The sequence below is a fragment of the Bos indicus genome, chromosome 2 (assembly GCF_029378745.1).
Source record: "Bos indicus isolate NIAB-ARS_2022 breed Sahiwal x Tharparkar chromosome 2, NIAB-ARS_B.indTharparkar_mat_pri_1.0, whole genome shotgun sequence".
Lineage (NCBI taxonomy): Eukaryota > Metazoa > Chordata > Mammalia > Artiodactyla > Bovidae > Bos > Bos indicus.
Window position 1 is genome coordinate 132,076,498 of NC_091761.1, and position 14,827 is coordinate 132,091,324.

The 14,827-nt window shown below is 51.0% G+C and overlaps 1 protein-coding gene across 2 annotated transcripts in view; it reads right to left on the minus strand.

The window, feature by feature from the left end:
• VWA5B1 (von Willebrand factor A domain containing 5B1) overlaps positions 1 to 13,599 on the minus strand; it is an 82,140-nt gene extending 68,541 nt beyond the window's left edge. Inside the window, exon 1 of one of the 2 annotated variants that reach the window (XM_070777617.1) lies at positions 13,447 to 13,599. The gene's annotated coding sequence lies outside the window, so the exon portion shown is untranslated. Of the gene's footprint in view, positions 1 to 12,868; positions 13,026 to 13,446 lie in introns of those variants that run through there. The other variant, XM_070777613.1, reaches the window with a different exon arrangement.
• Positions 13,600 to 14,827: the final 1,228 nt, after the last annotated feature.

The window sequence follows — 14,827 nt, forward strand, 5'->3', positions numbered from 1 at the left end:
CCAACCGCTCCACGTGGGCCCTGGACTGGGACCCTGCTGTCACACATACAGCCTGTGCCCACGTCTCAGCTCTGGCACCACAGGTGGCTGCTGGCTTAGTGTCTGTCTTTGTCCAGCACCCCTGAGGGTGGACGCCTTGAGGGTAGGGACCAAAGTTGTCTGGTTCCTTGTTCTATCCCCTAGCATGCACAGCAGTGGCTGCAACAGTTATTCAAAAAAGAATAAAGATACTAAAGATACTGAGCAATGAAGACCTACCAGGCATCGTTCTAAATACTTCTCATGAATTAGCTTAGGTAACCCTCCGGACAACTCTGTAAAGTAAGGCATGGATATTATCCCCATTTTGCAGATGAGAAAACTGAGGCCCAGAGTGGTTAGATCCCTTGTCCAAGGTGATATATTTATAAGTGGAGCTGGAATTAGGACTCTAGCTTCAGAGATCGATGTCTTAACCATAAGGCTACATCATTCCCTCAATATTTGCAGAAGGAAATAAGAAGTCACTTTCCAACTCCACCCAAGTCTTGGCATCTTCATTTAACATCACTAAGAGATGGGCCTGGCGAATGAATCCCGTACCCCTTTCCCAAATTGACAGTCCACGGTTCTCTCTAGAAAGAAGAGAGTTCTCTGCTTTTTTAAGGCAGCTGAAGCCTGGGCATTGGTCCCTCACTTGAAGATTCCTTTTTTAAGGGGGCCATACGTCTAACTTCCCTGGTGGCTCAGATGGTAAAGCATCTGCCTACAATGCAGGAGACCCAGGTTCAATCCCTAGGTCAGGAAGATCTCCTGGAGAAGGAAATGGCAACCCGCTCCAGTATCCTTGCCTGGAAAATCCTGTGGATGGAGGAGCCTTGTAGGCTACAGTCCATGGGGTCTCAGAGTCGGACACGAGTGAGCGACTTCACTTTCACTTTCATGTCTGACTGTTGAGTCCCTGCCCAGAGGCAGTCCTGAGTGTTTCTGCCCAACCTGGGGGCATATCTCATTTAATCCCCATAAATACCCTATGGGGACTTCCCAGTGGTCCAGTGGTTAAGAATTGGCCTTCCAGTGCAGGGGACACAGAATTGATCCCTTGTCAGGAAACTGAGATCCCACGTGTGGCAGAGCTACTAAGCCCGGGCATTGCAAATAGAGAAAGCTCCCACACCACCGCAACAAGCACCCAACACAGCCAAAACAATAATAATAAAAAAAAGACCCTATGAGGAAGATCAGCTTCACTTCACAGCAGAGGAAACCAAAACACAGAGAGGTGAAGTAAGTCTCAAGGCCACACAGCAAGTCATGGTAGAGTCAGGATTTGAATCCAAGCAGTGTGGTTCCAAAACCTGGGTTGCCCATGGAGTCTCCCTGCGGTCTGCTGGTCAGGTCCACGTGCCAAGGCCCAGTCAGTGCCCCCCAGGGACCCTGCTTGCTCTGACTCAGTGCCTGTGATCCTTTGGCTCAGATTGGGGCAAAACCCATAGGTTCCACGTCCTACTGGCTCCTTTCCCTCTGACATTCCTTCCAGCAGTAGGGGGCAGAGATGGGAGTGGGGATGGGCACATCTTTCCCCACGCTTCAGGCACAGATGCTGGATCCGCCCCTCGGCTCTCTTCCTGCAGCATCAGCACCATTGAGGTGACTCCCACAGGAAGTCATCTGAACCAAGAGGTGAATGGACCATAGAGGATGCAGGCAGCAGCCTCGAAATGGATCTCAAGGGGCAGCTTACTTGCAGGAGAACCTTGGAAGAGGTCTGCGGTGTCTTTTTTTTGTTAGGACTCCATGTGGTAAAGTGCCAGCTGACAGTTAGCAGGGAGTGGGGAGCCAGTTGAATGATCTGGATATTCCCGACCCTTGTAACAAGCTGTCCCTGGGTCAAGCACTATGCTAAGTAATTCATGTCGATTACCACACTGATTCCTCCTAACCCTATATTATTATTATTTTTTTTTAAACAGATGATCTGAGTGAAGCTGAAACTCCAATACTTTGGCCACCTGATGCAAAGAACTGACTCATTGGAAAAGACCCTGATGCTGAGAAAGATTGAAGGCTAGAGGAGAAGGGGATGACAGAGGATGAGATGGTTGGATGGCATCACCGAGTCAATGGACATGAGTTTGAGTAGACTCCGGGAGTTGGTGATGGACAGGGAGCCCTAGCATGTCGCAGTCCATGGGGTCACAAAGAGTTGGATACGACTGAGCGACTGAACTGAAATGAACTGAGTGAACCTAAGAGAGGTTAAAAAACTTGCCCAAAGTCACAGAGCTAGTAAGTGGTACGTCTGGGACTTGAACTGGCAGTCTCACTCCAGTGCCTCGGCATTTACTACACTGCTGGAGCTAAATCCACAGAAGCAAGAGAAAAGCCTTCCTGATGCAGAGTGGGGCTGTCAGCAACAGAGATGAAACCAACCACAGGCAAGTGAGTAGGAGACCCCAGCCTTAGGGTCAAGAGCTCAGGCTCTGCAGTCCCAACAGAGTTGGGTTGGAAGCCTGCCGCTGACTTATATCTCTGAGTTACATGGACAAGTGACTTCACCTCTCTGAGCCTCAGGTTTCTGATCTGTAAAACGGGTACATTAGAGGCCTACCTCCTGGCATCGTTATGACAAAACGAAGTGATGTGCCAAGCACAGTACCTGGCCTGGAGTAAGGGGTCCTCAAGTCTGGACAGTGTGTCTGATTCAGCAAGAGGGTGTCAGGGGCCAAGCTAAAGGTGTGTGAACAAAACAGGGCTGAGTGTTAAAGGTGAGTGGGCAGCTTTGGCCTGTGTTGGGGAAGATGGGATGAGGAACAAAGTAGGTCAAGGCCAGACCTCCCAATAGGCTTGTGAGGAATCTCTTAGAAAGGGGATGTATTAGGAAAGGCTTCAAGGTCCAAAAAATTGAAAGGACAGAAGTAAACGTAGTGAGGGGTTCCCATCCCTGACCAGCTCATCCTCTCAACTCCACCACTGAGCCTTAGAAGAATGATTAAGAGTATCCACACCTCATAGGAAGCAATGTATAATCAAAGCGTGTTCACATCCATAAATTAATTGGAGCTTTCTAAATAGGGGCAAAATAAATTATTATCCCCATTTAAAGGTCAGGAGCCTGATGCTAGGAAAGATTGAGGGCAGGAGGAGAAGGGGACGACAGGATGAGATGGTTGGATGGCATCACTGACTCGATGGACATAAGTTTGAGCAAGCTCCAGGAGTTGGTGGTGGACAGGGAGGCCTGGCGTGCTGCAGTCCATGGGATTGCAAAGAGTCAGACACGACTGAGCAACTGAGCTGAACTGAACTGAATGATCAGGAGACTGAGACTCAAAGGGAAAGTAACACAACAGAATTGGAGTTCCTGTAGCACAGCCTCCTCTATGCTGTGGACTGAATGTGTCCCCTTTAAGTTCATATTTTGAGGCCTTGATGCCCAGTGGGATTGTGTTTGGAGGTGGGGCCTCCCAGGAATAGCTAGATTTCGATGAGGTCATGATTATAGAGCCCCCATGATGGGTTCTGCGGGGTGCAGGAAGGCCGAGAGGAGCTACTCCACATTCAAGGTCAGGAGGGGTGGCCATGAGGAGATACCCCTCATCCAAGGTAAGCACCAGTGGCTGCGCTTTGCTGGAGCAGCAATGAAGAGATACCCCATGACCAAGGTAAGAGAAACCCAAGTAAGATGGTAGGTGTTGCGAGAGGCATCAGAAGGCAGACACACAAACCATAATCACAGAAAACTAGTCAATCTAATCACACTAGGACCACAGCCTTGTCTAACTCAATGAAACTAAGCCATGCCGTGTGGGGCCACCCAAGACGGGCAGGTCATGGTGGAGAGGTCTGACAGAATGTGGTCCACTGGAGAAGAGAATGGCAAACCACTTCAGTATTCTTGCCTTGAGAACCCCATGAACAGTATGAAAAGGCAAAATGATAGGATACTGAAAGAGGAACTCCCCAGGTTGGTAGGTGCCCAATATGCTACTGGAGATCAGTGGAGAAATAATTCCAGAAAGAATGAAGGGATGGAGGCAAAGCAAAAACAATACCCAGTTGTGGATGGGACTGGTGATAGAAGCAAGGTCCGATGCTGTAAAGAGCAATATTGCACAGGAACCTGGAATGTTAGTTCATGAATCAAGGCAAATTGGAAGTGGTCAAACAGGAGATGGCAAGAATGAATGTCGACATTTTAGGAATCAGCGAACTAAAATGGGCTGAAATGGGTGAATTTAACTCAGATGACCATTATACCTACTACTTTGGGCAGGAATCCCTTAGAAGGAATGGAGTAGCCATCATGGTCAACAAAAGAGTCTGAAATGCAGCACTTGGATGCAATCTCAAAAATGACAGAATGATCTCTGTTTGTTTCCAAGGCAAAGCATTCAATATCACAGTAATCCAAGCCTATGCCCCAACCAGTAACGCTGAAGAAGCTGAAGTTGAACGGTTCTATGAAGACCTACAAGACCTTTTAGAACTAACACCCAAAAAAGATGTCCTTTTCATTATAGGGAACTGGAATGCAAAAGTAGGAAGTCAAGAAACACCTGGGGTAACAGGCAAATTTGGCCTTGGAATACGAAATGAAGCAGGGCAAAGGCTAATAGAGTTTTGCCAAGAGAACGCACTGGTCATAGCAAACACCCTCTTCCAACAACACAAGAGAAGACTCTACACATGGACATCACCAGATGATCAACACCAAAATCAGATTGATTATATTCTTTGCAGCCAAATATGGAGGAACTCTATAGAGTCAGCAAAAACAAGACTGGGAGCTGACTGTGGCTCAGATCATGAACTCCTTATTGCCAAATTCAGACTTAAATTGAAATCAGTAGGGAAAACCACTAGACCATTCAGGTATGACCTAAATCAAATTCCTTATGATTATACAGTGGAAGTGAGAAATGGATTTAAGGGCCTAGATCTTATAGACAGAGTGTCTGATGAACTATGGACGGAGGTTTGTGACATTGTACAGGAGACAGGGATCAAGACCATCCCCATGGAAAAGAGATGCAAAAAAGCAAAATGGCTGTCTGGGGAGGCCTTACAAATAGCTGTGAAAAGAAGAGAAGCGAAAAGCAAAGGAGAAAAGGAAAGATATAAGCATCTGAATGCAGAGTTCCAAAGAATAACAAGGAGTGATAAGAAAGCCTTCTTCAGCGATCAATGCAAAGAAATAGAGGAAAACAACAGAATGGGAAAGACTAGAGATCTCTTCAAGAAAATCAGAGATACCAAGGGGACATTTCATGCAAAGATGACTCAATAAAGGACAGAAATGGTAGAGACCTAACAGAAGCAGAAGATATTAAGAAGAGGTGGCAAGACTACACAGAAGAACTGTACAAAAAAGATCTTCACGACCAAGATAATCACGATGGTGTGATCACTCACCTAGAGCCAGATATCTTGGAATATGAAGTCAAGTGGGCCTTAGAAAGCATCACTATGAACAAAGCTAGTGGAGGTGATGGAATTCCAATTGAGCTATTTCAAATCCTGAAAAATGATGCTGTGAAAGTGTTGCACTCAATATGCCAGCAAATTTGGAAAACTCAGCAGTGGCCACAGGACTGGAAAAGGTCAGTTTTCATTCCAATCCCAAAGAAAGGCAATGCCGAATGAATGCTCAAACTACTGCACAATTGCACTCATCTCACACGCCAGTAAAGTAATGCTCAAAACTCTCCAAGCCAGGCTTCAGCAATACGTGAACCATGAACAGATGTTCAAGCTGGTTTTAGAAAAAGCAGAGGAACCAGAGATTAAATTGCAAGCATCCGCTGGATCATCAAAAAAGCAAGAGAGTTCCAGAAAAACATCTATTTCTGCTTTATTGACTATGCCAAAGCCTTTGATTGTGTGGATTACAACAAACTGTGGAAAGTTCTGAAAGAGATGGGAATACCAGAGCACCTGACCTGCCTCTTGAGAAACCTATATGCAGGTCAGGAGGCAACAGTTAGAACTGGACATGGAACAACAGACTGGTTCCAAATAGGAAAAGGAGTACGTCAAGGCTGTATATTGTCACCCTGCTTATTTAACTTCTATGCAGAGTACATCATGAGAAACAGACGGGAAGAAGCACAAGCTGGAATCAAGATTGCCTGGAGAAATATCAATAAACTCAGATATTCAGATGACACCACCCTTATGGCAGAGAGTGAAGAGGAACTAAAGAGCCTCTTGATGAAAGTGAAAGAGGAGAGTGAAAAAGTTGGCTTAAAGCTCAACATTCAGAAAACGAAGATCATGGCATCTGGTCCCATCACTTCATGGCAAATAGATGGGTAAACAGTGGAAACAGTGTCAGACTTTAATTTTGGGGGCTCCAAAATCACTGCAGATGGTGATTGCAACCAGGAAATTAAAAGACGCTTACTCCTTGGAAGGAAAGTTATGAGCAACCTAGATAACATATTAAAAAACAGAGACATTAGTTTGTCAACAAAGGTCCATCTAGTCAAGGCTATGGTTTTTCCTATGGTCATGTATGGATGTGAGAGTTGGACTGTGAAGAAAGCTGAGCACGAAAGAATTGATGCTTTTGAACTGTGGTATTGGAGAAGACTCATGAGAGTCCCTTGGACTGCAAGGAGATCCAACCAGTCCATTCTAAAGGAGATCAGTCCTGGGTGTTCTTTGGAAGGAATGATGTTAAACTGAAACTCCAATCATTTGGCCACCTCATGCGAAGAGTTGACTCACTGGAAAAGACTTTGATGCTGGGAGGGATTGGGGGCAGGAGGAGAAGGGGACAACAGAGGATGAGATGGCTGGATGGCATCACCAACTCGATCAACATGAGTTTGGGTGAACTCCGAGAGTTGGTGACAGACAGGGAGGCCTGGTGTGCTGCAATTCATGGGGTCGCAAAGAGTCAGGCACAACTGAGCAACTAAACTGACTGATGATGGGTTTATACAAGAAGAGGAAGAAACCAGAGCTGTCTTTCTCCACCTTGCGAGGAAACAGCAAGAAGGCACCCAGCTGTCTGTAAAGCAGTAAGTATTTCTCCCTCAAGAACTTGACCTTGCTGGCCCCCTGATCTCAGACTTCTGGCCTCCAAAACTATGTGAAGTAAATTGTTTAAGTCACTCAGTTGACAGTATTTTTGTTACAGCGGCACAGGCTAAGACGGTGTTAAAACCAACCTACTGCTTCACTCAGCTGGGGCTTGAGAGTTGCAGAAGCCAGCTCCACTGGCCACAGGTATTCAGATCTGCTGATCAGAGTTAGTGACCAGGGCTGGGGGTGAAGATGCTCAAAGGGATCCAGCCCAAGATCACCTTTTCTCTTTCCCCAATTTGCTGTCAACATCCTCCCAAAGGCTCTGCTGCCCCTCTCTCGGGGAAACCAGAGCGTGTCCTTCGTGTTGTTGGGCAGGTCTTTCTCATCCCCCTCCTCTGGACACAAGGCACATTACACTTCTCCGCCCCTCTCAAGGTGTGGTTGTGTGTCTTGTTTGGCCAATGAACAGAGTGGAAGTGAAGTGGGTCACTTCCAGGTGGAAGCTGTAATAGCCAGTGTGCAATTGGCCAGATCTTATTCCCTGCTATGGTGATCACAGAGACACGTGTTCCGCAAGGAGCCTCTGTTATCCTGGACCTAAAAGTGAGAGCGTGCACGACCCCCAGATGTGTGGCTCAAGCCAGAATGAAAACACTGCTGCTTGTTACTGCACCATCACCTCATCTACTAGCGAGTCAGTCCATGGATGGGTCTCTGAGTAATTATGGTCCCAAGGACAGAAGCCACACTACTGAGCAGAGAGTAAGAGGTGGGGAAAGGGGAGATTGGCCGGTGAGTCCGCTAGAATACAAGCTCCTTGAAGGCAGAGTCTTGCATATTTTGTAGACAGTTGTATGCCCAGTACCTGGCAATCAACAGATACTCATTATGTGTTAAATAAATGAAAGAACGCCCTAAGGCGAGGCAGGCAACGCAGAAGCAAAAGACTTGAGCAAAGTGCATGGCCCTTGCAGGGATAGTCATTCACTCATTCATTGGTAAACTTTACAAATACTAAACACTGACCACAAAAGATCTCTAAATCTCCCCAAGAATTTGACCAGAAAGAGGCCAAGTTAATCCACTTAAGACACGGTAGAAAATGTCATAGGAAATGGTGGAAAAAAGTTTTCAACATGGATTTCATTTTAAGAAATGAAACTAAAAATATAAAAATAAAATCTTGAATTAGTAAAATAAGATTGCAAGTGTAACCGCATGCTAAAATTTTCAATGATCATGGGAATTTCCTGGTGGTCCAGTTCTTAAGACTCTGCCCTTACACTGCAGGGACACAAGTTTGAGCCCTAGTCAGGGAACTAAGATTTCACAAACCATGTGGCCAAAAAAAAAAAAAAAAAAAATTTACAAAGAATAAAACAAGTGTGGTTGGGGCAGTAACATTTTTGAACGTTATATGCTAGAATGATGTGACTTTTTTTCATTTCATATTTCACTGTCTCAGCAGAGTGCTTGACGTTGCCTATCATAAACTCAGTGTGACCAATTTTCTCTTGTGTTATTAACTGGCCTACCCCTGTCAACTTCTCATTTGTCTATGAATTTGGGTGGGATTAAAAGACTCCTACAAGGGGCTTCCCTTGTAGCTCAGTCAGTAAAGACTCTGCCTGCAGTGCAGGAGACCTGGGTTTGGTTCTGGGGTCAGGAAGATCCCCTGGAGAAGGAAACAGCAACCCGCTCCAGTATCCTTGTCTGGAGAATCTCGTGGACAGAGGAGCCTGGTGGGCTGCAGTCCATGGGGTCACAAAGAGTTGGGCACGACTGAGCGACTAACACTTACTTAAAAGAGTCCTCCATCTTCCGCTTTGATTGGAGTCATTAAAACCCACAACTTTCACAGGACGGCAGTTTCACCATGCAATGTGTGGCATTGTATGGTCAGCTGCTGACCCCACCCACCAACCAAAGAGGGTCTGGCGGACATAGATGTTACGTGATGGGCAGGGACAATGCTGGCGAGGAGAGACCGTCACACAGGGACTACAACGCAAGTGGCTGTTACATTAACGTTCTTCTGTTATGACTTTTTGGGTAACTTACAGCCTCACATTTGTGGGGTCTCAGATGGTGACTACTCAGATCCCTGCAAAGGGTCTGCACACACGCATCAGGAAGACCCCTCCTCCAGGCTTCTTTTGTGTCTGTGCTGGAGAATCCCCTGCAGCTGCCATCCCGACTCTGCACCTCACTGTCTCCAGAGGGGCACCCATGGAAGGAACCACTCGGCCGATGCCCTGCGTCCTGGAGTTTGACCCCTAGTATGGTTAGAGGAGAGGGGAGAAGAATCCAGCGAAGGGTTTTCAAACTGGGGACTGGAATCCCCCTCCCCTCCCCACCCAGATCCTGGTGAGGATTAGAGCTGTGAAATTTCAACTCCTCGGAGCAAAGAAATGGAGGCAACTGAGCACCTGAGCCTGAACTCACTCCCCGAGGTCCAGACCTGATCACCATGCTCTCTGCTCCTTCAACAGTCTGAACTGCATGTCGGATCCAGCCTCCCTGATGGTCACCCCCAGCTGCCTCTGAAGCCTGGTCTGGTGTCATTCCTCCACTCTTGCCCTCTGTCCCTGACAAGATAGAATATATGCCCCCCACAACCTCATGTCCTTGCCATGTTCTTCCCTCAACTCAGAGCACGCTTGAGCTGTCTACATGTTTCTAAACCTGCTGATCCTTCTGACCCTTTCAAGTCCCACCTCCTCCCTGAAGCCTCCCCCGATGCTGTATCTGGGGGTGATTGCTCCCCGCTCTGAGCCCCTGGGACGCAGGTTGGCTCAGCCACATCCTGCTGTGATCATCGCCATCGGCAGAGTGGTCCTAACATCTCTTCTGAAGAAGCAAGAGGGCCTGTGCCTGTTGCTTCCTCTCTGGGCACCCAGCACCTACTCAGGAGCTGTCTGCGGGATGTGCCCACCTCCTCACTTCATTCCTGCTGAAATGTCTCTGCCGTCTGCTATGTGACCTCCAACCAAGCTCTTGGACGTCTCCAAGGCTCAGTTTCATCATCTGTAAAATGAGAATGAAATAAAACCCCACAGGGAAGATGCCCGGTACGGAGACATCACAGACGGGGAGGACCCTCTGTACTGGCCCTCTTCCTCCAGCTGCTTCTCTGTTTCTCTGGGAGGTCATCGCTCAGGGCCAGGACTAAAGTGAGGCAAGGGACTGGTCAGTGGAGGCAAAAATTCCTCAGGGTCCAGCCTCTGGCCTTCTCCTTTCTTCTCTCTCAAAGTGGCTGACTCCTGCCCTGCTCCAAGCTGTGAGCAGATGGCTCCCACCTGCCTGTCTCCACTCGGCCTTAAGCTCTGGGCTTCAGGTTCTTACAAGCCTCCTCGGGGTCTCCTCATGGCTAGCTCGAAGAGACCTCAAACTGAAGAAGTCATGTCATGGGCACTGCTTTGTCTCATCCCGGATAACGGATGCATCTTGCTCTCCACAATTGAGACTGCAGTGCCCAGCAAAGAGCCTGGTGTAAAGCGGGCCCCCAGTGATGAAGGGTTTTCATTCCTTTCCCTCTTTGCACCCTAGGTGGTTCTCTTCATGCCGACTGATTTACTTAAAACGAGCCGACCAAGACTCCTGCTCCTCCCAGCTCTGCCTGTCCTCACACCTCCCGCCACGTGTGAATGCTCCCCTGCCTCTCTTCATTCACCCATGTATCCACATCCCCCCACCATTTCCTTCAGGTCCCCACCCGAATGTCACCTCCTCCAGGAAGCCTTCTCAGCTCCACACGGAACACCCCGAGTCCCAGCCCCCTTTCTTAGAGGGTCTCATGGGCCAGCCATTCTGCTGGCTAAGTAACCCCAGAGAACACAGGTTAGGGAAAGGATCCAGCTGGATTTTCATCAGGCAGTGCCCCATGGACACATGCTTTTCAAGAAGTTTGAAAGTGAAAGTCGCTCAGTCGTGTCCGACTCTTTGCGACCCCATGGACTGTCCACGGAATTCTCCAGGCCAGAATACTGGAGTGGGTAGCCTTTCCCTTCTCCAGGATATCTTCCCAACCCAGGAATAGATCTGGGGTCTCCTGCCTTGCAGGCAGATTGTTTACCAACTGAGCTACCAGGGAAGCCCTTAAGGAGTTTAACATGGGGTGAAAAGATTTGCGCATCTCTGGTGACTTGGAGCCGTATTTTGTCTGCTGATCCCACTGGACTGTTCCCCAGGCCCTGAGGGAAGTCTGTGGACTTCTCATGTCTGGTGACCCTCTGCTTGGCCTGGCCCAAGCCACCTTCCCAGTGTCGCTGAACTGGGAACGTCCATGAGACCACAAACAACCTAAGTCAGCTTGGCCACGGGTTACTCGGGTCATGTAGTTGGAGGGGTTTGGCCAGGGCGTGCTAAGAGAGACCTGCTCACCCAGGAGAGAGGACAATTTGAACCTGAGCAGGAACCCGAGGCCAGGATCCTGGAGGGGCAGGGTGCCTCCCCCGGGTGCCTCTTTCGCTGTCCCCATTCCCTTAGAGGTGCCCTTTCCCCCAGAAAAGCATCAGCATCTTCTATCAGGTGAGGGGAGGCCAGCGAGCAAGCGAGTCCCGCTCAGGGAGGGAAATGCTGCTCTTGCCTCCGGGCCAGGACCACCAGCAGCACCCACCCTCCAGGCAACAAACCCATGGCCAATGGCTGGAGTCCCTTAGGCAGCTATCTGGCTGGGATTTGGGGCTGGTTTCCTAGACCTGGAGTTGCCTAAGGCTGGGGAGGGAGCATCCCTGTCCCCCTAAGCCCAGGACCCTTGGCCTGTCTCACGTCAAAAGAGCAGTGGGGTGTGCAGGCCAGCCATCAGGGCACAGTGCCGCCTCCCCAGTGCCCGGGATCACCACCTGTGGGGGCGGTGGGGAGGCTTTGGTTGGAATCAGGGGAAGCTCTGTCCCTGCGAAGGGATGCTGACTGAGGCTGGGTGACAAGTACTGCCTGCAGCCAACCTGTCAGGTCTTGGGAATCCTGGAAGACAGCCTCTGGGTCAAGTTCAGTCCACAGCTGCCTGCACGTGTGCATGTGCGGGCACGCGCACATACACACACACACACACACAGATACACCCCACACTGTCCCTGCACACCAGCAGACACAGGGATCCCACACACGTGCCCCTCAACACACGCACCATGCCCCCACCTTACCAACCCCTGAGGCTCCCTCCCTACCCTTCACACCTTCTAGGGACGCACAGCCCCCCCGCAGGTGTCTAGAGCAGACATTCTGCGGGCACCACGCCCCCCCCCCCCCGCGCCCCCCCCCCCGCCCCCGTCCCTCTACACCCCCCCCCACCCGCCCCCCCCCCCGCGCTCAGGTCCCCTCCCCTACAGCCAGGCCCCCTCCCCCAATTCCAGCTAAGCGAGGGAGCCTCGGGTGGCTTCTGCCCTCCACCCTCGGGCAGGACGTCAGGATTCATCCAGCGCCCCTGAGCCTCTGCCCAGATCCCAGCGGCCGGGGAATCCAGGGAAGAGGAGAGGAGGAAGGACGCTTAACCCGCTCTTAAATCTTCAAAAAAAAAAAAAAGGAAAAGACAGGAAGGAAGGGGAGCAGGAAGAGAGACAGGAAGGTGCCTGCGGCTCTGGGAGGAGAGGTGGGGAGGGTCTAGCATCCCCCCTCCCCCGCCCCCACTCCGGGGCCCACCGAGCCTGGGTCTGAGCCGCGGGGCGGGCGGGGCCAAGGGAGCCTCGGGCTCGGGCTGTTGGCAACGCTGCTGGAGATGCGGGAGATGTTATGACGGGACTTCCAGCCCCGGCTTGACGTGTTGGCAGACGCCACTGCTGCGCGAGGGTGCCAGGCTCCCCTCCCCTCCCCCAGCCTGCCGCGGACCCCTGCTCCCTCCCAGAACCCCACTTACCTGGCAGGAGCCTGGGGTTTCCGGGCTCTGAGAAGGGCTCTCGGATCAGCTAGCGGCTGGCTTTGGGGACAGTCACACGCCCGGTACCCGGAGGGCAGCGGGCACAAGCCCAGCAGCCAGGGGAGGACAGCCCGCAGAGCTCCTGATGGCCCCAGGGCCCTGGAGACTGGGGGCGGGGGTGGGGGGGGGGGCAGGAGACGGTGGAACAGGTGTCAGGGCGGGTGGGCGGGGGAAGAGGGCGAAGAAACACATAGGGGGTGGGAGAAGGTGAGATTCATCCACAGGATAAGAAAAAGAGAACTAATCACACACACACACACCCGGAGCGCTCCAGAAAGAGAGGGGGAGTGGAGGAGGGGGGGAGGAAAGGGGAGGGGACCTGGCAGCAACATGTGGTCCGGTAAGCTCTCACTTCTATCGCTGGAGCATCCTGAGCCCTGTGTCCGGCGGGTCCATCCCACTAGTGCCCGCACACAATGTACACACGCTGATGTAGGCACACGCTCACACACACGCACACACTGGGGACAGCCCAGCGGCCCCGTCCTCATCCTCACACAAACAGGGCCAGCCCTTACCTCACCCCCGAAGCAACAGGTGGCTGGGTAAACGCTCCCTGTTGTCCGCAGCCCCAGCCGCTGCCTCTCGGAGCCCAGAGCTGCTGGAGGGGCACCCAGGGCAGGGCTCCGGTGCCGAGCCCAGTGCCCGTGGCCCTGGCAGCGGCTTGATTGATGCCCACATGCAGTGGCTGTTTGGTGGCCTGCAGGAAGCAGGGCTGTTTGTTTTGTCAGAGCGTAACCATGACAATCACCCCATGCGCACCGCTGGTGCGGCTCCCCCTCGCCCTCTCCCTCCCCCCTTCTCGGGAGCACAGGAGAAGGCCGAGGCCACTTAGCAGCCTCTGCTAATTCCTGCTGGGACTGATGGAAAGGGCCTGGCCAGCAGTCACAGGCCTGCGGGCAGCCCCTCCCTGGGGAACAGGGCTGCCTCGGGTCAGCACTTGACGGGGCCTGTCTGGGCCCTGGGGGGCCCTCTGCCCGAGATCAGAGCCAGGCTGGCCTCATCTGTATCTCCTTGACCCCCAGCAAGTGTCCCCCAGCATTCTAGGACCGAGTGATAGACCCTGACCATTTGTTTCCATGCTCTGCCCCTGCCCTGCTGTGGCCACGATCAGCCAAGCAGATGGCTCTGGTCATCTTGCTGATCACAGGCACGTTATTGCGGAGACCTTAGAGTCCTGAGATGTTACCTCCTACCTCTGGTCATGCCAAAGCCACAAAGGAAGCATCTAGGCTTTCAGGTAAATTCTAGGAGGCATCAGACTGAAGACCTGAGCTCTGAGTACAAAGTTGGGTGGCCCAGTGAGTCAGAGGCTTATGATCAATGACAGCACATCTGGAAGCCAAGAGGTCTGCTAGCTGGGATTGTGAAGCCTAGCTTTGGAGTCTGGAGTTAGGTACAGGATGACACTAAACAATCAAAAACCTATGTTGTTGTTGTTCAGTCGCTCGGTCGTGTCTGACTCTTTGTGACCCCATGGACTGCAGCACGCCAGGCTTCCTGTCCTTCACCCTCTGCTGGAGTTGGCTCACACTTATGAACATTGAGTCGATGATGCCGTGCAACCGTCTCATCCTCTGTCGTCCCCTTCTCCTTCTGTTCTCATAGAGAAACAGCAGATCAGAGAGGTCTGGAGTGATTTAACCCAAGGCTGCACAGCTAGGAGGTGGCAGAGTAGGAATTCAAATTTCTGCCTGTCAGATGCCAACGCCTGGGAACCCCCCCATCACACCCCAAAGGCCTTTTATAGCTCTCACTGTGTTCCAGGCCCTGGCAAGCAAGGCCTGGAAGAGGTGCATGCTGCTGTTCTGCACGAAACCCTGGGAGAAAGATGCTGTGATCTTCATTTCAGAATGATTGACATAATCACATTACTATATTTAAAATAGATAACCAACA